Raw genomic sequence first — 27,592 nt, 5'->3', positions numbered from 1 at the left:
CTTACCCTTTTTTTTTAACTCAACATTTATGCACTAATAGCATAACATGAGACCTAACTTTGCTCAGGATTTCTCAGTTTGGAGGCATAGAGAATTTGTACAATATAAGTGGCAAATGAAGATTGCTTTGATCATTTCAATGGCTTTATTGACCTGAAACATCAATGGAACAAGCTAATGCACAGAAAGCAAAGGCATCTCTTCAGCTTGTAATGCTGACATGATGTGGGCATCAACTATTTGATGGAGACATATGTAAGACAAAGTTGCCATGGGAGGGTATGTTATGGATTCATTTAAACTTTCTTAGAAATGAGGAATATTTGATGTAACTGTGTGAGAATTTTATATGCATTTTGGGATGTGAGACTGAAGTTTGGGACTAGGTTCTAGGCTTAATAAGAACATGGAGTCTACTAACTTAACTTATTAATTAGTTTTAAGTAGAATCTTGGAAATAAGTTAAGTGGTCTTGAAGATTGTAGAAAGAAAAACTGAGATATTCTTTATTTAACATTTATTTTTATTAGCAAAATTACTAGGGAATTCACTCTTTTAGAAAAGAAAGTCTCTGTCTCTTCCAGTAGCCAATAAATGCCAATCACATTTTTGTAATTCATGGCTTGGGGTTAAACTGTGTGCTCAACTTCTCTCTGCATGCTGAGATTTGGTTTGGCTTGGGTGTGCATGTACTTTGTGCATTCTATTGGCATTCTATTCATTTCTGTGAGTTTATATGTACAGCTGCCCAGCTGTTTTCAGAAGATAATTTGACCATATAGTCATCCATAATCTTAGGCTTCTTTTTCTTGCCCCTCTTCTGAAATGATCCCCAAGCCTGAGGAATGAGGGTACAGTATATATTGCTTTTAGAGATGAGCATTCTGTAGTCTCTTATTCTGTTCACCTTGGTCAGTACAAGTCACTTTCTGGATGAAGAAATGAGAGATGCATTGATCTATGACTATAGTGACAAGTGATTAGGAGGCAGTTTGTCCATCTAGCATAGGAATAGTAGGTTCTCCTATAGGTCCTATGACCTAGCTAGGTTTTTTGCCCAACCTTTAGGTGTTGAGAAGTTAGAGAAAGGGCAAAGGTGCCATTGCAGGAGAAAACAAGAACACAGTGTCTCTCAACCAAGGAAGAGTCAAGACTTCAGGAAGGAAAGTCAGTTATGTTAAATGCTACTGAAGAGTCAAGTACAGTATTTAAGAGAAATATCCATTGGATCTGATAAAATCAAAAGCACCATGACTTTGACAGCAGCATTGGTGGGAGAGAAGCTACATCACAGGGGCTTCAATTACTGAGGTAGAAGTGAGGAAACAGAAAAGCAGACATTTGTGAAGTATAGATGTGAATGCTAACTGAGAAGCAAGGTGGCAGAAGGTGACAGCTGCGTTGTTTTACTTATTTGATTTTAATAGAAAGGATATAAGAACATGCCTGCTTCCTAATAGAAATAATATGTGGGAGAGAAGTGAGCAATCATGCAGGAAGGAGTTGCATAAGTGACATTGGATAAGCTTTCAAAAAAGTAAGAGGAAATCAGTTCAGATTTAAAACACTGAACATTACATATGTTTAACAATTTGCTCAATGAGACAGAGCTGGGTGAAGAAATTTGACTTAATCTCACCTGTCCAATCTCAGAGCTTGCTCTTAGCACCCTGTATTGCCTCTACTCATCACAGTGCATGGATTACACAAGCAAATGCTGTGCTGTACAAAACAGGGTGTGCTCTTTTTCTTATGATCATCTTTATCTGTCTTAGTAATCAGCATTTCTTCTTCACCAATTTATGTACCTAACTGTTTTTATATTCTGGAAAAAAGAGCACCTTATTTCAAATTTACTGTGGTTAAATGGAACAAAATGAAGTTATGTATTCTAAGCTTAATGTTTTCCAGACATATAAGGAGTTTTAATATAAAAAGCCAAATAGTGATGAAGAAACTAGAAATCCCTGACTGTAAGTGCATATCTTCAAGAATAATCCCTCTCTTTCTTCCTGCCTGAGTGTAACAGTTGCTTTTGTGAACATGTTAATTTTTCCACATGATGATTTCCTTAATTTTTTTCTTCTTCAATAAGACAAAGACAAGAATTCTAAGATTTGAAAGAGTATCTATAAAAAGCAGAAAAGAACAAAAAGATGCTGTCTTGGTGCTGAGCTAATGAAGAACTCTATTGAAAAGAGTGGCAAGAGAGAATAATGTGGGTGTGCTCTTCGCGAGACCTGTTTGTTTCTTTTAGCTTTCTAAGTGCAATGGTGCTGTTTGAAACTTGGACACAAGCTTGATTTGACATTCTTGTTATCAGGCATAATGACTGGAGAGCAGAGGGGAAATGCCAGGAAAGAAACAGTAGATAGAAAGGTGTGTCCTGAATTTTCTAACATATTTCCATTTTTATGAAATGTTGGGAAAGGGTATAAGTTATTCTGTTTTATGAACAGGGAAGTGATTTGTTTGGGGATAAAGATGATATTATGAACATATAACCTCTAAATTTATGTCATTTATTCTATTGTCCTTCTTGTTCACCTTGACTTAGGGCATGTTAGATAGAAAAGACTGCTAAGTGTCTGGCATCAATGTGAGAAGAGGCCCTTGATCCAGGGAGGGCACATTTTCCCAATGTAGGGGAATGGCAAGGCAATGGGGTGGAGAGGGTGATTAGGTGGGAGTGCACCTTCTTGAAGACAAGTTGAGGAGAAGGGGGAATGGGAGAGCAGCGAAGGGGGGAAGGGATAACATCTCAAATGTAAATATAGAGTATCTAATAAAATACAAAAAGAAAAAAGAAAAGACTGCTGAAGAACAAGACCAATTTATGAATTTCTAATATATAGAAAACAAAATCTATCCTAGGAAAACAAAAGATAAAAGTCAAAATGCAAATGCAATCAGAAGAAGGTGGGGGTAATACTACCATAGGCATGCAATATGTAAACAAAGGAAGGAGAGAACATGAAAAGAAAGAAGCCCTGTTTGCTGATGGTGAGGGTGCAAATAAATTCAGGCATTATGGAAATCAGTTTGGAGATTTATCAAAACAATTAAAAATAGAACTATCATAAGCTCTAGCTATCTCACTTCTAGGTCTATACCTAGAGATCTCCATAAATATATTTGTACTCCTGTGCTTATTGTTGCTTCATTAAATTAAAATGAAGAATTAAAATTAACCTAGTTGTATATTAACAGATGAATGGATAATAAAAATTTATACATATATGTGTATATATACAAACATTATACTATACATAATATATTATATATACATATATATAGTATATTACTCACTTCTGAAAAATACAGTTAAAAACTTGCAGGAAAATAGATAGACTATAATATATGATATTAAGTGAGATTACACACAATTCCAAACAGAAATGAACTGCATGTTCTCTCCTATATGTAGAATCTAGCAAATACTATGTATATTCTGTATAACAATGTGCTTGCGATCCAGTACAACATAAGAACAAGAATGACTGAATATAGGGGGTAGGGAATCACTGAATGCAGGCTATAGACATGAGTTTTGAGAGAGACTATAAAGGTAATTGTTTTTATAGTTCTAATTCTGTCATAGATTTTTGGGGTTGGTGGTTGACGAGAACATAAAATGTATTTGATACTGAAATTGAAAAAAAAATAATGTTTCAACCTCACATCTTCTGTTCCAAACGTCGTTTTTTTTTTTTTTTTTTTTTTTTTTTTTTTTTTTTTTTTTTTTTTTTAAATTGGTAAAGACTCCTTAGAGGGCTGTTTATTCAGTAACAAGTAAAACCCATTTTACAACATCATACATTGCGATGCATTCAAGATTTCAAACAACTGCTTTATCTTAGCTATAAAGATAAAACTTCCCCCTTTCTTTTCAGCTAGGGGATGTGGTAACTAGACTTCAGAATATCCATCTTTTTGTTTTGTTTTGAACAACGTTATTTTAAAAAACAAAGATAAAAGAACAAATTTTAAGCATTTTTGCATAAAAGTATATGAATACATTTTTGTCAGTGCTTGGCATTTTTTTCAAAGGTTTCATAGTGTGCATTAAAGTCTTACAGTTACAATGAGCATAAACTACATGTAAAACAGGATGTAACCTGGACTTAGTCAAAGTTTTCTTGGTGTGTAAGGACTGAGCATAATGTGTTTTTTTTTTCTTTTTTTTTCTTGAATGTCACGCAGTCTGTGACTTATTTCTGGGGTGTTCAGAGCTTTCTGGGGTTAGTATCCCATTATCAGTAACTGTATACTATGTCTGTTCTTTTGTGACTGGGTTATCTCACTCAGGATGATATTCTCTAGATGCAACCATTTTCTTAAGAATTTCCTTAGGTCATTGTTTCTGATAGCTGAGTAGTACTCCATTGTGTAAATGTACCACAATTTTTGTATCCATTCATCTACTGAAGGACATCTGGGTTCTTTCCAGCTTCTGGCTATTATAAATAGAGCTCCTATGAACATTGTGGTGCATGCATCTTTGTTATATATTGGAGTGTCTCTGGGGTATATGTCCAGAAGTAGAATAGCTGGATCTTCAAGTAGTAAGTGCTATGTCCAATTTTCTGAGGAATTGCCAGACTGATTTCCAGAGTGGTTGTATCAGTTTACAACCCCACCAACAATGGAGAAGTGTTCCTCTTTCTCCACAACCTCACCAGCATCTGTTGTCATCTGAGTTTTGGATCTTGGCCAATCTGACTGGTGTGAGGTGGAATCTCAGGGTTGTTTTGATTTGCATTTCCCTGATGGCTAAGGATGTTGAGCACTTCCTTAGATGTTTCTCAGCCGTTCGATATTTCTCAATTGAGAATGTTTTGTTTAGCTCTGTACCCCATTTTTTAATAGGGTTGTTTGATTCTCTGGTGTCTAGCTTTTTGAGTTCTTTGTATACCTTGGATATTAGGCCTCTATCTGATGTGGTGTTGGTAAAGATTTTTTCAAACTCTGTTGGCTGCCGTTTTGTTTTCTTGACAGTGTCTTTAGCCTTACAAAATCTTTGCAATCTCATTAAGTCCCATTTGTCAATCTTTGACCTTAGAGCTTGAGCCATTGGTGTTTTGTTCAGGAAATTTTCTCCTGTGCCTATGAGTTTTAAGGTTTTCCCTACTTTCTCATCTAATACACTCAGTGTACCTGGTTTAATGTGGAGATCTTTGATCCACTTAAATTGAGATTTGTACAAGGAAATAAGAAAGGGTCTATTTTCATTCTTCTGCATGCTGAGTGCTAGTTGAACCAACACCATTTGTTTAATAGGCTGTCCTTTTTCCATTGAATGTTTACAACTCCTTTGTCAAAAATCAAGTGACCATATACGTGGGGGCTCATCTGGATCTTCTATTCTATTCCATTGATCCATGTGCCTATTTCTGTTCCAGTACCATGTAGTTTTTAGCACAATTGCCTTATAATATAGCTTGAGGTCAGGGATGGTGATTCCCCCAGAAGTTTTCTTGTTGTTGAGGATTGATTTTGCTATTCTAGGTCTTTTGTCATTCCAGATGGAATTGCACATTGCTCTTTCCAACTCAATGAAGAATTGGGTAGGAATTTTGATGGTGATTGCATTGACTCTGTAGATTGCTTTTGGTAAGATGGCCATTTTTAAAACCAACAGCCAACATCAAACTTAACGGTGGGAAACTTGAAGTAATCCCACTAAAATCAGGGACTCGACAAGGCTGCCCACTCTCCTACTACCTATTCAACATAGTACCGGAAGTCCTGGCTGGAGCAATTAGACAGCAAAAGGAAATCAAAGGGATACAAATTGGAAGGGAAGAAGTAAAAGCATCACTATTTGCAGATGATAAATCAGTAGCCTTCCTATATTCAAAGGAGAAACATGCGGAGAAAGAAATTAGGGAAAAGATACCCTTCACAATAGCCATAAAAACTATGAAATACCTTGGTGTGAGTCTAACTACGTAAGTGAAGGACCTGTATGACAAGAACTTCAAACCTATAAAAAAGGAAATTGAGGAAGATCTCAGAAAATGGAAAGATCTCCCATGCTCATGGATTGAAAGGATCAACATTTTAAAACTGGCCAAATGTCGTTTTTTAACTGTGTATAAATGTATGTTCATTATGTTGTATAGACTGAGTCTGTTTAATTTTGCTGTGCATGTTTGTATTTATTTGAAAGATTTCCAACAGTAAAGTTTACAAAATTAAAAGAGAGATCTAAAAAAGAAGTTGACCATGGAATTGGATCTCTACAGAGAGCTTTGGAATGTCTTGATGAATTACCTGATTTAAGGATAGTCTTTGCTGAGAGAAGCGAATCAGTACTGGACCATACAAGTACCTTACTTAATGTTCTTTTCTTGTTAGAATGGCCCTTCCTGGGAGTGATGTTATCCACATATATTAAGAAAGCTTAAGTCTAGACTTATGACTTCAGAAAGAGTAAATTATGTCCTGTTGGAAATTAAAGGTACTCATCCTGCCGCATGACATTTTCCTTTAGAGTTTCTTTTTTACATGATTTTCCTTCAGTAATAAACACAGTTTTTAACTGTTGCCTTCCCTGGGGCCTGCAGTGTGTGGAACTATCTTCTCCACAAGGAGCAGAGTGCCCCCGCACAGCCGCTAAGTACAACAGAAGTTGGCCATTGTCATTTTGCAGCGAGCTCAGAGCTTTCCCATGTCAGGCTTTGAACTCAGCAGCTGTGTTTTTCTAAGTATAGGAGAATATAATCAGTAGTATCAGGGGATGAATGGGTCTCTCATGACATGGATCTCAAGTTGGGCCAGTCATTGATTAGCCATTCCATTAAATACTGTCCCTGCACATCTTGTAGGCAGGACAACTGGCAGGTCAAAGGTTTTCTGGGTAACTTGGTGTCTCTATTCCTCCATTGGAAGTTACAAGGTGTGGCCATTTCAGGTTCCATATCCCCTATTGCTAGTAGTCTTAGCAAGGGTCACCCACGTAGGTTCCTTGGTGATTCTCCCGTCCTAGTTTCTGGTTAATTCCAGAGATGCACCTTCTATCCCAGTTCTTTCTCCCTTCATTGTTCCCTCCATTCAATCCTACACATGATTCCTATCCACACACAAATTCAGCCCAGCAGAGGATACTAGAGGAAAGCTCCATCCAACCCATTTGTCACCTTCACACTGTGCTTTTTTTGTTTGTTTTGTTTTGCACATGTTTTCGTAGATATCCCAGACTCAATTGTGGAGTCTTGTTTTTATTTTTAACTTGCTGAAAACACATACATTAGAATCAATGCTAAATTTTGTCTAATATATGCTTTACATGGAAGATGATTTTGCGTACTTTATTTTGTGAATCCATTCCCTGACTTTAGAGTAGGAGGCAGCCCTGACATGAACCATACTTTTGTCAAAGGATCTTGGTAAAAGCAAGTGACTTGATCTAATTGGCTACTTTTAATCCAATTTAATAAAAGTGATACTTTAAGAGACAGAGGATAAGAAAGAGGAAGTGGTAGGAAATTGAAAAACTTGGATCGCATGCCTACTAGATGGACAGCTAAGAGTAGTTCCTAAGACCAGAGGAGTTGTGTGAGATCCGAGTGGAAAGGGATGTCTTGTAGGACTGAAGGAATCAGTTCATGAGTTAAATGTCTCCATCTTCTCCAGCCTCTGATTTGTGCTCTCTTCTGACTAAAACATAGACAAAGGCACAAGCTAGGAGAGCCATCTCTCTGATGTCTTCCTGGTAGATCACTTTCCTATTGCACTGGATATGGTGCGTGGGGAGCAGTCAGAGGGTGGACTGGGAGGGCAATAAGATCTGGAGTGTAAAAAGAAGATTAAATAAAATAAAAATAAATAGATAAATAAATCCTTATGTTAAAACTGATTGATAAAATACCAGATATTATTGTTTCTTAATTGGTTTGAAATGATAATTATTCTTGAGTTTTCTCAAACCAACTTTGCCCTAGCTTTTTGACATCTATTTTGTGTCTTATTAATGTCTACTTGTGCCCTTTGTTTCTTGTACCTTATCTGGATTTGATTATTTGTTCTTTTCTATAATTTTAAAACACACTCCATTCTTACTTGATTAATGTATGTATGAAAACCACAATGTGTAAGCAAGTATATGATTTCTTCTTCTAGATACAATGCATGAGTTTTGATATATTAGATTTTTTATTATGTTATACATAGCACACTTAGTAAAAAATGTTTTCTTGATTCTATGTTGTTTATTCTTGAGTGACTAAAAAATCTGTTCTTTTATGGTTTTTCTTTTGGGCTCAGCTTTAATTGCATTTTGGCCACAGGATATGCTAATATGTGACTTCAGTGTTTAGAAATTTATGGAGTTGTGCCTTATGAGCTTTCAAAGAAAAGTTTGATGTTTCATGTGTGTAGAAAATGTTTGTTCTCTGCTTTCTGTTTATAAGGTTTTATATACGCCTCTTAGGTCAGCTTTATTTTATCAATTGTTTTCAAAACTTCTTATGCTCTTAATTTATTTCTTTCCCTCCTTTTATTTTCTCTCCCTTTTCTTTCCTCCATGAAATATTGTTTCTTAGCTATTTTTTTGTACAGTGTAAAGCATCTGCTCATTAAATACAAGAGCTCACTTTTTGATGCGCTGCATCAATGTTTTCCATACACCTTGATGCAAAGGAAATTTTAAGTTGCACCCTGTTTAACTTAAAAGAAAAAAAAAGGCTTCAAGAACTGAACAAGGATGACTACAGTCACAAAGAAAGTTTCCCTCCAACAAAGCATATTGTTTTGTTTATATATGACATGTCAGCACTCAAGAGTTTTAACTTAGTTCTATCAATTGCAAAATTTGAACAAAAATTAAATTACAGATACATGAAGAGCAAACATTTCTATACCAAAGACACTGGTTTTCAGTGTACTTAGTGTCAACATTTGGGCGAGTTTTTAGATTTTTCCAAAAATAGAATCACTAATACCTCTGTATAATATTTAAAACAACAAGAAACAAAGACTTTTATATCATATTTTTAAAACTGTTCCAAAGATAGTGTTCTTTCTCAGTTGTTTTTCTTTTGCTTTAAAATAAGCTACCAGCAAACCACTTTAAAATATTTTGTTTCTGAACCATAATATAAATATTCATATTGGCAAAAATGTTTTATAATGAGTCCTTTGCCTCAATGAAAAGCATTACAGCTAAGGAGAAACTGGAGTTTAATTTCAGATTCTGTGATTAGCCTCCAAACCCCTTCCCCTTCTCAAGTACACATACTGGCAGATCACAGATGATGAGCTGAGAAAAGACTTATATCTTTGGTATAAGCATGACATTGTTGCTGATTTTCCCATGACTGGCATAAGCCAGTAAGAAACTTGAAGAACATCAAAAACAATGAAGTCTGGGACACAAGGAAGGTGGGCAGGAAATATGGAAGCATAGTGCTCTGTCTTTACAGGAGAAACAAACCACAGAGACTTAAACACCCACTCAAACTTGAAATCATAGCAAAAGAGAAGGTCAGGCTTCAAACTGGCCACACTTGATAATCTGTGGCTGGAATTTGTCACTGCAGTTTGGTATTTCACAGTAATTTATGACCTCTGAGCATGGGAGCTTTCTCAGCACTACCTGGGCACAGCAGCCCTCCAGAGTAAGAAAAAAAAATTTTTCCCCCATAATGCCTGAACTTTGAATGACAGACGGAACAGTGAATGTGTACAGTTAACTGTAACTTCATTATAATTTTGCTTTTTTTTCCTTTTGTGACATATACTAGTAGAGTTTTGTTTGGGGAGTTTTAAATTTTTGAACTTATCAATTCTAAAAGCTTAACAAAAAAGCCTTTGAATATGAAACATGGGACTTTATATCTAGTAAGTGTACTGTCAAAATACCCAAGGATTCAACTCATTTTAAAAATTGTAATTCCTGTAAGCATCATATATAGAAGAATCCGTGGACATTAGACTCAAGACAGAAGTAAATCCAGATAGTGTAACTATGACTCAGGTTATAATTATTTTCCATTTCAAATCCTTTAGTTTGCTAATGCCTTTTGTGTTTCCTCCATCTATACTAAACACAAACTGTCAGGGTTTTGTATTAGGCATCTCCTCCAAGGACCTATCAGTTAACTTTGTACATAAGCATTTGCAGCCCTGACACATTTGGTCTGAGATTAATCCTGAGAGCCATATTTTTTATTAAAAGTTTAATACTAAGTGCTTAGAACTCAGGGAGTTTAATCTAACAACAACTAAAAAATGAACCAACTTCCAATTATTTCTATAAGCCTTGAAAGTCAAAACCGAAATTCTCCTCCAGTTTAAAAACACCATTAAAGATAGAGAGGCGGCTGTCCTAGACACCAGCACACGGACAGGAAGTAACAACACAGAGGTGTAATCAAGTTTAAGATTTACCATGGCAAAACCTAAAAAACGGGATAAAAGTGGTGAGATCCTAAATACCACGCCCATAAAAATAATCATCTTTCTGTCTTCCCGGTGCTTCATGAGGAATCAAAGAAGTCAACAGAGAACTGCTTTGTTTGGGCCAACCATGAAATCTTTAAGAACAGATAGGTATATGCCCTGCTATTCTTTCAGGGCATTATTTATACATTAAAAAAATAAAACAAAAAAAAAAAACCTTTAAAATAAAGTTATTTAGGTTTGTGAATATTCTGAAGTAAATTTTCTTGAACTTCTCCGATGAACTGTTCAAGCAAATCAACTTTTCACACAGTCAGCACTGAAAAGTTTCTTGGACAGGGATCTATCCCATAGTCCCAAAGCGGCTACCTCCTTTGCTGAATGTGCGGGTGGTTTTTTGCTCTTTCAGTATCCCAGATCGTTCAAAGTCATCCCTGTCTGTTTTCCCACGCTATTTATGTCAAACTACAGAGGGACGCCTTAACATCAGACTGTTCTCTTTTTGTCAAGAACGAAGGCGCAGCAGAACGAGTTACTTGTGGTTTCTGAGTTACCAGACACTGTACAGCTCCAGGATTGTCAATGGATACAGTCCAAATTCCTCCATTTGTGGTGGAAGTCTGCCACTGGTGTGTTCTCTTCGCTACCACATCATCTGTCAGCTGTTCTCTGTTCAACTGGATCTGAAGCTTCAGGCTTTTCTTCTGAAGAGAAAAGTTGCCTGACGAGTTTCTTTCTGATGACTTAATTTCTTTCCACTCCTGGTAAAATTAGCTGGAATGTTTTGTTTTTTGTTTTTTGTTTTTTCTGTTTAACTGATCTCCCGAGAAGTGCGACTGGTTTCCTTTGCACTTCATTTTGTCCCAGAAGGCTGTCTTCCTTTTTAATGCTGGAAAATATCTATATTCCTGTCACTTAGAGGTGGACGATTCATAGGACTTACTCCGTTTCGAATACCCCTTGCTTTCCTGGCTGTAAGGCCAGTGATGCCTCCATAAGGATGTCTCTTTCCAGATAATAAATACACTTACTGTTGGGATTCTGTAAACCCCACCCCTCAGTTACCTAGCAACAGCCAGGTATACCCCACCCCTCAATTACCCAGCAGTGGCCAGGTATGCTCCGCCCCAGTGACCTGACACTATAAAGGGAGCTGCTTGACCCCTCCTCTCTCTTGCTCTTGTGCTCTTGCAGCCTTGCTCTCCCACCCCTACCCCTCCTCTTCCCTTCCCTTCCCTTCCCCCCCTCCCTCCATGTGCTCATGGCTGGCCTCTACTCCTCTACTCTCTCTCTCTCTCTCACTCTCTCTCTCTCTCTCTCTCTGCCTCTACCACCTTCTTAACTCTCCGATGACCTGAATAAACTCTACTCTGTACTATACCGTTGTGGGGTTGGTCCCTTGGGGGGAAGGGATTCCCAACATGGACCCCCCCAGAGGCATCCCCTTTGCCCTCAGGCCTCGCCGTACCTCCATGGGCCATATGCCCCCCACTCTCTTCATCCTTCCCCTAACATTGGTGCTGTGACTCAGATTGTTATCTTTTCACAACATTGGTGCCCTGTGACTTTTCCTTTCAGTGACTTTTCCTTTCATTGGTGCCCCATCATCTTTTCCTTACACTTACTCTACGGCTCACACTAGTTTTCCCAAAACCAGAATTCTGCTGGATTCCCCACTGTATTCTCATCCTGAATTGCTGAGCACTACTTTGCTGGAGTCTCCTAGTTAGTCTTGGAAATTTTTGCTTCTTTCCTTTCTATTCAGTTTGATAATTTCATTTTTGTGGAGGTTCTCATTATTCTGGCAGTGGTGGTGATGGCGGGGTCTCCATGGCTTTCAACAACCAGGTACCAAACTGGTTCATCACTGGAAATTCGGTGACCGATCAGTCAGCCAGGAAGGCCAGAGTTGCAGGCCCCCCACCTCCCATTCCAGAATATTATTTTTCAATAGTATAGATTGCCACTGATTTTATGTAATTTTAAAAATTTTTATCTGTGGAGAGCAGGTGTGGCAGCAGTCCCAAAAAGGCGCTCGGGACTCTGGCCAAGTCTTGTGACTAGCACCTGACTTCCTCCTGTCCCCGCCCGCAGATTAGCCACTCCCACTGTTCGAGCTATGCAGGCGCACCCATGACGAAAGCTCAACAAAAGATTTTAGCTTACATGCTGTAAGGCTTTGAGAAGAATGCTGTGTGGTCGCTCCTTTTCTGCTGGTTGGAGACGGTAGTGACATTTATATATGATTGTACTTGTGTTATGAATTCTAACCATTCCTGTCTTATTACTAATGAAATTTTACTTTTTGTTGACAAAGTTCCTTGTAAAATCTTTTCTTTTTCTTATGTCTATTTTTTGATATTACTTCATCTAGTGTAACATCTGAAGAGCCTATTGTTAAGGGATATTAAGGACATTAAGCCTAGTATCCCTAAAGTAAAGTATTAGACAGAATCTAGGTTGGAGCAGCGTTTTCAGAATTCACTGGTCAGGCCCATGAGACCAAAGTCCGCATCGGTGTGGTCCACATCCCAGATGACTGGACCTTTTTAGTTCCATTAGCATTCTGGGTAGTGGGATGAAAGCAGCAAATTAAAACTATCACATACATTTTGAGCTGTCTTCAGGACTGCAAGGAGGTTTCAGCGATATGTGCAGTTGAAACTAGATATGCAGTCTTGCAGGAGATGAGATGAATAAATTTCATCACCAACCCAAAACATAAGACTGTAGCTGATATTCATCTATAGAGACTTAAGTACAATGTAGATTTGCAAATGGCACCCTGATGGAGCACCATAATGATTCTGTGATAAGAACTTTTCTATTCCCTTTCTCGGGATTTCCTAGCCTCTAGCCTTTACAGCCAGAAGAATTAGCAAGGATTTACTGCTGATTGATTTCTCTTAGTTTTTTCCTATGGAAGTGCAGAGATACCTTAGCAGTTGAGAGCACTGGCTGCTTTTCCAGAACGTCTGGGTTTGTTCTCAGCACACATACAGCAGCTCACGACCGCCTGAAACTGCAGTTCCAGGACATCTGATACTTTCTTCTAGCCTCCATGTGTGACACACAAGCAGTGCACAGACATACATGCAGGCAAAATACCGATGCCCATAAAATAAAAAAGCAAGAAGACAGTTATTAACTAATTATTTCTGAAATGTGTTTTTTTTTATTTTTAATGTACTTTCTTCATGTGGTATTCTGTATATTGTTGAATTTTGTTAACTAAGACTTAATTTTTTTTTACATTCATCTAAAATATTTTATTTTGAAATTTATTTCTATGTGTGCCGATGTTTTGCTGAATACATGTATGTGTAGCACATGTGTGCCTAAGTCCTGTGGTGGTTCGAGAATGGCATCAGCTTCTCTGGAAATGGAGTTATAGACAGCTGTGGTTGTGAGCTGCCACGTAGGTACTGTGTGTTGAACTTGACTCCTCTGTTAGAGCGGCAGGCATTCCTCATACCTGAACCATCTCTCCAGTCCAACAGTTATGGTTTTTGAAGCTCATAGGTCTCCAGTTTTATTTACCTGAGAAGACTTTGATTTTGTTGTTTATTGTAGACAAAAATCAATTCCGAGCATCTCCTCCACACCTCATTATTTCCAGCTGTGGAAAGGATAAATGGGACTGCTGTGTTTATAAATATGGCAGAAAGGGAAATTGCCCGGATGTGCTTAATCTAATAATAGAAACTCATAGAATCAGAACCTGTCAGTGAGGGACGGGGAGGTCAGATGTTTGAATTATGAGAATTCAACACATTGCTGCTGGGTGCAACAGGGGTTGTGAGAAGCCTCTGGAGGCTGATAGTCAGCAAGGGAACAGGGATGTCAGTTCTCCAAGAACTTTCTAAACACAATAATGATGATAATGTCTGCAAGTGTATTTTCCCCAGAACTTTGATAAGAGCTCATCTGGATAATATTGTGACTTTGCCTCAGTGAAACATACCTGGCAGAGAATCCATACATTTTACTCAGACTTCAGATATATGGTAATTGTGAGGATTGTTAAAGAAAGTGACAATTTAATTTGCATTTCTATATCAAGCAGAGGCACCATGCTGTGTTAATCTTTTTGTGTACCTAATGAAAGTCTTAAACCCTTTCTATATCATTTGGACAAATCAGAAAACACAACAATAGGCTTTAAAGATATTAAGTATACTTGCTAATTTATTTGATGAATCTCTGTCAGACACTATATACTTGTGAAATCTGTATGTGTCCACTGTGGGTGATTGTTTTGATTACTTTCATATAAATAAAATAAAGTTTATGATGAACGGATACCTTGTAACAATGGCGAGTTTTGAAAGCTACTTGAAAAAGTCTTTTCCAAAGGAATTCCACTGAATCAAAAAGGGCAAGACTAAGGAATCTTTATGTTTAAAAACACAAGGACAAAAACTGTATTCCTCTACAGGAAGATAGCTTGGAATAGTCATTATTCATGTCTTTTATTGAAATACTGCCAAAAATGCCTTCATTCTTGTTCTGGTGCTTTTACAAACAAATATGCAACTAATTATTTTTCACCAACCTTGCTAAGGTGAATGCCACTAGGCTCAGGAGCTTTGAATTTGTATGTCAGATTACATGTGATTGTTATTACTATACCTCCCTATTAGGAATGAAAGGTGGGCTTGAAGCCTTTATGTTCCCCATGTCTTTGTGGAATTGAACTGTGTTCCCAAGAATCCACAAGATTATTGTTTCCCAAGATCAAGACTAGGAAGCTGTGAGTGTCAGTCATACCTGCCAGCACTCTTGTTTCTGGCTTAAGTTCTGTTTAACAATAAATGTTCTTTTGGTTCACAAATTTTGTTTTTTTGAGGTAGTTGCATTTTAGTTATTACTAGGAGCAACTTGCAGGCAGGCCTGAAATAATCACAAAGGCACTACCACCGATATTTAGGTGGAAAGTTTGAAAACAGACTTGTGACTTGTTGGGCTCAGTACAGGAGTCAGACAGGAGTCAGATACTACTATGAACTGAAGGCCCATGCAGCCAATAACCTTTAGAGATAATTTTGGCCTTAAGAGAACATTGCTGAGCTTAGGACTGACAGATCTGTGGGAAACTGTTGAGGAAGCAGTAACCATCAGCCTTGACCTAGTTAATTCACTGGAACTATTTTATGGCTTCTTGGTCTTTAATCATTTTAAGTGACTCAGACCTGTTGACTAGAAATAAGAGCATTTGGCTATTAACATCTCAGTAAAGTATTTTGCACAAAGGCACCAACTATGACTGGATGATTAAAATGCACTTGGAAGCATACCCTTATGAATTTATATTTTTTAATTGTTTTGAAATTATAATATAATCAAATACCTTAATGGTCATTTGTGATCACTAAATACATCTTGAATCAAACAAATTAGTTCTTTTTTTTCTCACTGATGTGAAGAAATGTGTAGCAAGACGCAGTGTTGGGAAAAAGGTTTCTTTTGGACCATTGCTCCATAGATAAATCCCACCATAGAGGGGATACAGCTGTGAGGCAGGGCTGGAGAAGTATCTCACAGCTATGGCAGTAGGGACATGCTCATCTAGGTAGATCAGGAAGCTGAGAGAGCCCTGTGAAGCTCAGTGGGCTTTCTCCATTTTCCATTTTTATCCAGTCTTAGGAACCCAGTCTATGGATGTTTCCATTAGCTGTCAGGAAGATGTTTTCATAAACCCTCTTCTGAAACCTGATAGCCATGCCCAAAGTGTGCTTCCTCCATGCAGTTCTGAATCCAATTGAGTTGGCAATGAGGATTGGCTCTTATGGGAAGGAAGGGTCTTGATCTTTTCCTCAGATATGAAATGCCCACTGTCTTAAAAAATATGTGCTTTAGATATCTTCAAGAATGAGGAGAGAATTTAAAACACTAAGAATTTCTGAAAAGAAAAATATTAAGACTTAAATCATGACAGAAAAGCCTTTAGCTTCACCTTTATCCTTACTCCTAAGTAGGAAAATAACTTAATGACCATGATTGTCCAACGTAGATTGTCCTGAAGCTGTTTGTATTTTAATGTTAATTCCACTTCCCCAAGAAGGGCTGCCTAGTCACCTGATTCCAACTGAACCTTCCCATTTTAATTAGTAAAATAAAGGAAAGCCAGTGACTGGGTGGGGCAAAGGAGGTGGAGAGGGATGAGAGATCTGAGGAGATTGGAGGACAGAGGATGAAAGTCCTGGAACATGGAGGTTCCCAAGGACCAGCTGGACCCAGGTGGGATTGATTGGCATTAAATAGCTATGAACATCAAGGATTTTATAGGTCTAATATCTCATGTAGATGGGCAGTTTGTATCATTGTCTATTTGATGTAATCTTGTTGTGTACAGGGTTTGTGGATTGAGAGTTGGATATATAAATGTCAGGGCCGGTAGAGAGATAAGCATTTTTTTTTATTTTTTAATATTTACTGCAACAGTCCAAGGCTTATTAAATGCACTTTAAGTAGGATGCGTAGATAAGACGTACTAATAAGGGTAAGAGGCTAAATAAGAATTCAGTTTTCATGGTTGGCCAAATTATCAGTTTACTAGTGATGAGAACATCAGTGAAAACTGCTCCAGAAATAAGGAGAGAAAGTTGATGGCATCATTCTAGAAGATTTATCAGTTCAATCTGACAATTAGCAAGAGACTTTGGGAAAGGAGGTAGAGGAATAATGATGGTAGGCCTGAGTACCTAAAAATAAATTTATTATAAGAAGAAATATGCAAGGAGGAAGAAAATTAGAAAACGGGAGTTTGATCAAGCACAATGACCAAGTTCCTTCAATACTGTTAATACTTGACCATAGGAGATTAAAATAACAGTGATTTATTTTGATTTCTTTTTTCATGTCTATGGTTGTTGTGGCATGGCTGGCATTCATGTGTTGCATCCTCTTTATTCTAGGGATATGAGCTGCCAACATATTAGCCTCTACCTGGAAAACTGAAAGTTGAGGATCGCTGTGTTAGGCAAAGTTTCCTAAAGGAACAGAACCAATACAGTGAAAAAATATAATTGCAAAGGAGAATTTATTTAGTTGGCTTAGATAATCTGGGTAGTCTAATAATGGCTGTTTATAAGCTGAAGCTGCTGAGATCCCAGTAGTTGGTTAAATCCCTTGGGAAGCTTTTGCTTTTAAATATTCTATTACTTAAACAATATAGCAGACTTAATAATGTTTAATTACTGATATTTACTCAGCCTAGTGGATGTCTTGGACTTCTAATCCAGTGCTAAGGACTGCAGCATTGATAGAATTTAGCCTACATTGGAAAGCTGAAGAGCTAGAGTCTAGTGTTAGAAGAAAGTAACTCCAACAGAGAAACAGAAACAACAGAGACACACATCCTTTCTTTAGAAAGAAAGGAAGACAAGTGGTCCAGATACAACAATGTTGTTTTTCCCTTGGCCCTCTGTATCTTAAATACCCTCTGGGAGATGATAACCACTCTGTGGAAGGCTCTTTTCTACTTAGTTGATCTTGCTAGAAATACCCTCAGAGCCACACCCAGTTATCTGTTTTGTAGTTGATTTCAGAGCCTGTCAAGTTGAAAGTCACCATAACCCCTCTCAAGACTACATTCACTGTATTTCCTTTATGTCATGCTTAGTTCCCAAGGGAAGCAACAGCAAGGTCACAATTCTGTCTGACATGAAATATGTGTCCCATGTAAAACTCAAACTAATCCAATGCTTTCATTCTGAATTCATAGTAAAAGCCTTCAAGAAATTCTTGCTTTTAGATACCCTATAACTTAAAAAATGATAACAGATTTAACAGTGTTTAAGTACTGTACTGGCTGGTTTTGTGTCAACTTGACACAAGCTGGAGTTATCACAGAGAAAGGATTCTCAGTTGGCTAAATGCCTTCATGAGATCCAGCTGTAAGGCATTTTCTCAACTAGTGATCAAGGGGCGAGGGTCCAGCCAATTGTGAGTGGTACCATACTGGGGCTGGTAGACATGGGTTCTATAAGAAAGCAGACTGAGCAAGCCAGGGGAAGGAAGCATGCCAGTAAGTGACATCCCTTCACAGCCTCTGCATCAGCTCCTGCTTCCTGACCTGCTTGAGTTCCTGTCCTGACTTCCTCTGGTGATGAACAGTGATATGGAAGTGTAAGCTGAAAAACCCTTAACTCCCCAACTTGCTTCTTGGCCATGATGTTTGTGCTGGAATAGAAACTCTGACAAAGACAAGTACTGATATTAATTAACTCAGCCAATAACTCCCCAACTTGCTTCTTGGCCATGATGTTTGTGCCAGAATAGAAACTCTGACTAAGACAAGTACTGATATTAATTAACTCAGCCAATACAATGTTACATGGTAAAGGAATAGGAAATAAATAAGAATACAAGAATCATATACACACACATATGTCCATATATATGCAAACATTCTTAACAAAATAAGATAGAAACACTCATAACAATTACAACCCTCATTTCTGTAATTCATGTGGAATTTATTACAACATTCTTTATACAATTTTGTATTCCTCCCTTCATCATTAAGTACCTCAGCGGGTCTTGTTCTTTTCTTGGTTCTTTACCTAGAGGGGTAATTCACATTTTTCATTCATGAAGGGTCTAGGCTATTTTTCATCCTGCCAGGATTCGGGTGTAGTTTCCATTGAATTTAATAATGGGATATGGTAACATGTAGAGACACTCTGAAAGATCCTATACATTTCAGATGCTTGTTTTAATAGACCAGATTTTTACTGGTTGTTTGGATCAATCAACTCTGCTAACACAGAAGTTCTGCTTAGCCTAATGAATCAGGGACAAAAGGAGCCCCAAGTGTCCAGAGGCAGGTCCTAACTTTTATTTAAATGTCCTGCAGAATTAATCAAGATCTCTAGGCTAACATAGCATAAGGTCATGGATCAGGATGTTTGCTAGTGGGTCACAAGGAGAAATGATGAGTGTAAGTACCATTACTATTTCTGGTCCCTCAATTTCTGGATGGATGAATCTTGGCTGTGGGATGTAACTGATCTTTGGCTACTTTTAAGACTATTTTTTTCTTCTATCCTTATACAGTATTTCAACCCCCTAACACTAGATTGGAGAGAGAAAAAGGATAGAGAGGAAAGGGGCTGATGTTATCATTAGACTACTCCCTGCTGATTTAGGGACATTGAGATCCTTCCTGCAAGCTTAATCTTCACCATAGGAGTATTTAGTTTTTTCTTATTGTTTCTTTGTCTTTGTACATGACTACTTAAGAAAAACAGTCAACAGCAACCAACTGCAACCATACACCTACCAACAACATAAGACAACATCCGACCAACCCCCTCTAGGCCTTAGCATTTATATTTCCTCTGAAAATTCCCCAGAATTCCCAACCCCACACAACTGCAAAAACTATCTGCTACTGGCAAAATCATGCTCTTTCCAGAGAATGAAGCAAACCATAGTCAGCTGCTGTGAATAATCTGATGCAACCCTATATCCCACACCTGGAATTAAAATTAAAACACAGTCTCATAATGTTTCTGTGTTTTAAAATAAATCAAAATCCCCAAATTGTCACTACAGTGGGAGAAATAGTGGAGTATATTAGATACTGATTCAGAGCAAATACAGGTTTGTACATACTCTCGCCTCGATTCTGAAAGCCATTGCCACTTGTTGCTGTAACTGACTCTTTAAAATAGATTCATTCCATTCTATAAAGCCACCCTCTGTTGGGTGATGGTGGCATAATATGGCAAAACAGTGAATTTCTTGAGCATGAGCCCACTGCTATACCAATGATGTGAAACACGTTCCTCGGTTGGAAGCAATATCTCTTGGGTCATCTTTGAAGTCCATGGGTGGTAATTTTGGCAGACACATCACCCCAAATAAATGTTTATTCCAAAAATGGCAAAGTACTTCTTTTTCTATGATGGAAGCAGTATATGCAGTCAACATGTAGTCATGCATTGGATGGTCACCCTTGGCAATGGTATTCAAGGGCTCAGCATTGGTTTCCTCTGATGGCTAATTTGACTGGTAGCAGCAGCAGTAGCTAGGTTAGCCATATGAGTGGAAATTCATGATGTTAAGCCCATGTATAACCTCCAGCTCTGTTCCAATGACCACATTATTCATAGACCCATTAAACAATAACAGGGATGGCCAGAGAAAAAACATTGATTCCTATCCACAGAAAGGATTATTATTCATTTGGTTATTTATTTCCTCCTGTATTAGGGTTATCTCTTATTTTGTATTTACATAGAATGTAAGAACCTTCGAATCTTTTCTAAATTTGGAGAGATCTGTACAAACCTCTCTCCTCCAAATGTCTTTCTTAAACGTTTTCAAAACTATGATTTCCAAGTCCCTTACTGTCCAGCCAAGTTGTCGATTACATTATGAGAATCAGTATGTAATCATATAGATAGCCTTTTTCCTTCCAAGAAAAGTATACAACAATGTGCAATGTATAGAAGTCTGTCCTGTCCATAGTGAAGATTTTCTTTAATCCATGTCCTTTGACTCTTGCAGAAAGGTGTTGTAATGCTGCAGCTGAGCACTTCTAGGTGGTGCCCGAGTATTCTGGAGAACTTTCTGAAGATCAGACCTCAGCTGGCGAATCACCGGACTTCTAAGGCCATAGCTATATGCTTGGGAACAAAAGGTATTTTAGCTGGAGTATGACCGATAGCATTTGAGGCACTTTATGTGATTTACTAGTACCTTTGGGTCAGTGATGCATATCCCATTTGTAACTGATGACAGATCATTGTTATAAATGTTTTACTTTATGGCTTATTAGGTCAGTTTAAACTGATCTTATGATAGCAGCTCACATAGGAACTTGTCAAGCATTTAGTTTTCAAAGATGCTCCGGAGCAGACCAAGAGCTATTTCTCAAAGGGGAAGAAGTTACCATATGTGATAAAAAGACCTTTGCTATGATGTACTTATATGAGCTAAACACCATCCTCATCAGATACTGATGATTAAGATACCATTGGATACAGCTGGATCATGTCACCCAAGAGTTATAGTAGTCTGTACTGCAGAACAGTCTTATTGCAAAACCTTCTCTTGTTACATGCCAACTCAAAAATAGCTCTTTGGGTGACTTGCTTTTGGGTTACCACAGCAACACTGTAAGGCCCATGCCTTTCAACATCTACATAGGCCCATTAAGTATTGTGCTTCTTTCTTGATGGTAGGAGGGCCTTTGTACAATGACTACCCTTCATTTTAGAAAGAATATCGTTGCATGCCTTATACTACTAGACACAGAAATTATGTGAAGTAGAAAAACCACTGAATTATTTTTTCTCCTATCTTCTAGCACATAATTTTTTTTTTTACTAAATGGTTCAAAGTTTTTCCTGTCTTCTAATCATGTGATTTCTTCAACATAATCCCATCAATGTAATGAACCAGTGTAATACTAAATGGCAGAGGCAGGTGACCAAGATTCCTATAGAATAAATTAGACACAGGACTGAGGAATTAATATACCCTTGAGGCAGGATGGTAAATGTGCACTGTTGGCTCTGCCAGCTATAGAAAAATTGTTTGTGATGCGTCTAATGTACTTACATAGGGAAAATCATTGGAAAGTCCAATAGCTGTTCATTAGACACCAGAAGAGGCACTAATCTGCTCAGTAAGGGAATCCACATCTAGTATGGCTGCAACTGGAATAATTATTTGATTAAGCTTAAGAGAATGAACTGTAACCTTCACAATTCATATTCCACATTGGCCAAATCAGAGAGTTAAAGGGATACAGGGGGCCACTGCTTCTGTATCTTTCAAGTCCTTGATAGTGGCATTAATATGTGTAATTAATCTAGGGTTGGTGTGTCTCTGTGTGTATTTGTGCATGCATGAGTCTGTGTGTGTATGTGTCTATGTGTATATATATGTCTCTGTATGTGTATGCACAGCACATGTATGTGCCTGTGTGGCCCTGTAAACATACTATAAAAGGGAAATTTTTTTGACTGGCGTACAAGATAGAAGTTGAGTACATCACCAAAGGACATCTTCATGCTGCATCGGCTGAGAATTGTATAGTTTCTCAGGCCTTGAAAATGAATCTCTTGCAGTCCTTGTTTGGAGCTGAAGGCCTATAAGACCCCTAGGGTATTGTCACTATTTAGCTCATAGCTGAAGAAGCTGGAGCTGACGTCAGCTGACGATGTGTGCACTTGCACAGGAAGAAGTGAAGGCAGTGCTATTGTTTCCTCTCATGTTTCAGGCTATTGCTGATAGACACCATTCATTCCTCCTGAGAGCTTTTATTCCTCTGTAAAGCCTTCCTGGAAATGCCACCAGTTATGCAGAGTTGGGTCTCCCACTTGATTCTGGATTCCATAAATTTTTCATTAAGATTAAGTATCAGCAGCAATTATAGAATCCTTCCAGACAAAGCTGTCTTCCCCTAATGCTGGTCAAATGGGTTATTTCCTGTTCATTTCACTGTCTTTTTCTTTTGCTTTCTCTACATTGATTGACAAATAAAAACTGTATATATTTTAAGGTATATAATATAGTGCATTGGTGTATATACACATTGGGGGATGATTACCACAGTCAATAGTTATGTTTTTTCATAGTGGTGGCAACACATATGACACGCTCTTTTAGCAGGTTTCAGTTGTATAATGTATAATGTACATTCGTTGTCTGTGGGTGATTCATCATATGTAATGGAATCTTTATACCCTTTGACCTACATCTCATCCCTATTTGCCACCTTTTGGTAACAACCATTCCATTCTTCTTTAATGAATTTGACTTTTTCCAAAGCCCATAAGTAAGTGATGTTCAACAGTACTTACATTTTGTGCTTACCTTGTTGCAGGTTCATAAGTGTTGTTGCAGATGGCACAATTCCTTTCTTATTTTCAAGGCCAGTATTATTTCATTATGCATGCCACTGTTTCTGTATTCCTTTACTCACTGACTATACACTTAGGCTGTTTCCATATAGGGCCTATTAAAAACAGTGCTGTCATAGATGAATGAGGGTATCTTTTTAACATGTTTGGTTTATTTTATTTGACCATCTACGCAAAAGTAAGGTTTCTGTGTCATATAGTATATTTATATTTTATGTTTTGAGTAAGCTCTACATTGAATTTCATGATGGCTTCCGTGCTGGCTAGATAGTTTTATGCCAGCATGACACAAGCTAGAGCTATTTTGAATAAAAGAATTTCAAATGAGAAAAATCACCCACTAGATTGGCCTATGGGCAAGCCTGTGGTACATTTTCTTGATTGATGATTGATGTTGTAGGGCCCAGCTTACTGTGGGGGCTGCTACCTGTGGGGTGTTAGTCCTTTCTGCTGTTAGAAAGAAGGATGAGCAAGCCAGAAAGAAGCAAGCCAGTAAACAAAGCATTCCTCTAAGGCACATTTTCTCAACCTTTCTAATGCTGTGACCCTTTAATAAAGCCTTTAATCATGTTGTGCTGACCCCCATACATTTATTTTGTTCCTATTTTATAACCATAATTTCGCTGCTGTTATGAATCATAATATAAATATCTGATTAGCATGACATCTGATAGATCATTACCCACAGGTTGAGAGCTACTGCATATACTGAATATTAAAATGCCATTAATTAAAGAGAAATTCTTTCTCCATTGGGTGTTTTATGATCATTTTTTGCTGAACATCAGTTGGCCCTAAAAGATATACTTATTTCTTGATCATCTGTAATGAATCATGGTCTATGTTTGTTTCTGTGGCCTCCTGATTACTGTACCATGGCATATTTCAAAGAGAAACAATGGGATAACCAGATTACATCTTTTTCTTCAGGATAGCATTTGTGTATGTGAGTGTGTATGTGTGTGTGTGTGTGTGTGTGTGTGTGTGTGTGTGTGTGTGTGCACATGCATGTGTGGATTCCTTTTCTATTTCTAGATAAGAAGTTAGTGGAATTTTGATAGAAATCATGTAGAGTAACCCTCATGGAGACTTGAGGTCAAGGACTAGAGTACTTGACATTCTGTATGATATATTTTTATCTTCTAACATTTTAGTTTTGAACTGGCTGATATCTGACAGGGGGAAGAGTATCATTTATCAGCTGACTTCAAACCTCAGCAATCTCCTTGTTATTCTGAGAAGTGTCACACTTTGGTTATACAAATTGATTGGAGAATGCTGATGAGCACACAATTGTTTGGATCATTTTCAGATCTGATTTGAAGACATTTTCAAATGGATTAGAAATTCTTAGGTTGAACAGATGGAAGGCACCTAAGGGGAGAAACAAAGTATTAGTTAGAAGTTCCCAACAGAAGTTCAGAGATTTTTTATAATTTTAGCATATTCTAGAAAATCTTACACACTGTTGTACAGTTTCTGTTTATACTGCATAATTTTTCTTGGCAAAGACAAGAATCAAGGCTGAAACCCATCTCTCTTGACTTGGCAGCCATTGATAAGCCTCCACTCTGAGAAGGTACCAGTGGTTTCTGATCTTCATTACAATGCCTTAAAATCCTATACAGCCTATACAGTGCTACTTGGTTTTTTTCCAGTTTATTTTCCTACCCGTGACTTGAATGAACAAGGTGCAGTTCTTCTCAATGGGTGCTATTTCTCTTTTTTTAAAGGAGAAAGCTTATTATTAATTAAAGGAATGGCTGAACAGGGATTCAAGAATGTTGAAAAGTTCTTAGCAAAGCATTAGAAGCTGAATAGGACATTTATCCTTTGTCCTGAAGAATTGTGGTTCCTGTTTGACTGCTTCCTAAAGTTCTGCTCTGCTTTTGCTTTGTGCTCCAGACTTGACCAGGTACACTTCAGGATAATGTTTGGGGAGCTTGGATTTGTAGAAGGGAAGGTTTGAAGAACATAAAACCCTGTCACAAAGCTGTTATGACAGTATGTGCCTCTGCTTAGAGCAGTGCCCAGAGAGCTCAATCTAGCTTGAGCAGCAGGAGATGAAGTTTCCTCAAAAACAAAACAAAACAAAACACAAGAACAAGGCAAGAAACCCCAAACATTTAAACAATAAAAATAAGATCCCCAACAATTTATAGAGTTCTAAAGGGCCTTAACAGGAACCTGGCTAGAGAGAAGGAATTGTGGTTTATCTTTTATTTTTTTAAATGAACTTTATTATAACAAACAAAAAAATCCTTGTGAATAAAAACACCACACATCAAAATTAGCCAGACCCGAAGTCTATACATTTCAGTGATTTTCTATCCAGTTGGTGATTTTTTTATTTAAACATTTATTCTTTCATATATTGTATCCCAACTGCAGTTTTCTGTCCCATCACTTTTCCCAGTCTGCCCCCTGATTAAGTTATTTCTCAGCCAATGAAATGAGCCAATTGAAGCTAGATTACAGTACATTTAAAGGCATGTTTTTTTGAAAAACCACTTGTAGCCAAGGTCACTGGTCTCAAGGTTTCAAGGACAGGAAAGTGACCATGAAGAGGGAGACAGAGGGAAGGGGGAACAGAAAGAGAGGGAGGAGAGAAAGCATGTGCAGAGAGACACAGGGAGAGGGAAGGAGGAAGAGAGAGGGAGAGAAGGAGAGAGAGAGATGAGAGAGATGGAGAGAGAGAGAGACAGAGAGAGGAAAAAGGGAACAGATTAAAATATTTTGGTTATTTAGGAAAATGCCTCTGTGGAGAGGGGAAGCCCAGCCCCTGTGCTAGAAAGGTTAGGACAGAGGGTAGAGCATGCCAGGTAGGGACTGATAAATATGCACCATAGTTGCTTTTCTGGGTCTGAATCTTCCCTATCCAACCTCCCCTCTCCTTCTAGATCTACTTCTTTAGAAAAGAGCTGGCCTTTCAGGGATATCAATCAAACATGGCATGACCAGTTACAGTAACACTAGGTACAATGCCTTATATCAAAACTGGACAAAGCAACCCAGTAGGAAGAAAAAGGTCCCAGGAGCAGATGAAGGAGTCAGAGATAGCCTAACTCCCACTATTAGTCCCACAAGGACACTAAGCTACACAGCCATAGCGTATATGTAGAGGACCTGGGTCAGACCCACACAGGCTCTGCTATTGTCACTTCAGTCTCCGTGAGTCCCTATGAGCCCTGCTTAGTTGATTCTGTATGTCATGTTCTCAGAGTGTCCTCTACCCTTCTGACTCCTACAGTCCTTCCTTCCCCTGCTTTGTAGGATTTCCTGAGTTCTTCCAAATGTTTGGCTATGGTCCTGGGCATCTCATCCTTTGCTAGGTGATGCCTGTCTGATGACAATTGGTCTCCCCTCCTTTTAAAACACGCAGATTTCTCATTTATTTGAGAGGTGAAGATAGAGGTGGTTATTATTATTATTTAATAAAAGGTTGGTAAAAGATTTTGGGGTAGACAAGGGCACTAATAAAAGCTAAGCATTTTGACTTGTGTCAAAGTGAGACCAAGTATTTTGAAATTGAGAATCTAGAGAAATACAAAATTTAAAAATATAGAGAGTTTTAGGAAACTAAACTTTCTAAAAGAAAGATGGCCTGTGAAAAATGGAATTGGCCAAGTCATGGTTCACCCACCCTAGGAAGATGTTTACGTTTGCCAGCCTTTCTGTAGTGCTGAGTCTAGGGCAAACAAAGTTTCTCAAACTTCATTTATCCCTTTATAGCACCTTAATAAAGTGATTTACTTGTTTGTCAGCACTTTTTACTCTATAAAGCCTAAATTGGCACCAGTGACACATGGCAAGGTGCACAGAATGATAAATGCACCATCTCCAGATCTAACTGCTGTGGATTCTCACAACCCTGTTCTTTTACTTCACCTCCATGATTTAGTATATTTCCGTCTTTGCTGGGACCGGCTTTCAGGTGGCCCTGGTGAGCGTTCCTCCCACTGCTCTCTGGATTGTTGCTTTTCACTACAATGTATTTTGTTTGTTAATTTCATTCATAAGCAACGTGTGCTAAGGGAATAGGCATATGAATTTAGAAGAGAGAAGATAGGGCAGTCTAGGCTGTGAGTCCTTGGCCTTGTTAATTGCTAACTGTGGTCCTTAAGAAACTATTTAATAAGATTTCCTTGCCTTATCTTTAGGAATAATGGAACAATTCCTAATTTTCAGACTTACTGTGAAGATTAGTTCATATATGAGAATTCCATTAAATGCGTAGTTTAATACTTAGTGTAAGGTGACAATGTTAATACTCAATTTGCACAAGCCATATATATATATATATATAT

General features: G+C 37.9%; 1 pseudogene across 1 annotated transcript; it reads right to left on the bottom strand.

The window, feature by feature from the left end:
* Positions 1–10,747: 10,747 nt before the first annotated feature.
* Positions 10,748–13,888, bottom strand: LOC308423401 (UAP56-interacting factor-like; annotated as a pseudogene). The gene is made up of 3 exons: positions 13,880–13,888; positions 12,035–12,238; positions 10,748–11,430 (listed from the first exon to the last, which is right to left on the bottom strand). The product of its transcript is annotated as a UAP56-interacting factor-like (transcript).
* Between the last annotated feature and the right edge of the window lie 13,704 nt (positions 13,889–27,592).

The sequence above is a fragment of the Micromys minutus genome, assembly GCF_963924665.1.
Source record: "Micromys minutus genome assembly, chromosome: 8".
In the NCBI taxonomy this organism is placed as follows: domain Eukaryota; kingdom Metazoa; phylum Chordata; class Mammalia; order Rodentia; family Muridae; genus Micromys; species Micromys minutus.
Note: the sequence above shows the minus strand (reverse complement) of the source record. Positions and strands in the feature narration are given on the sequence as shown.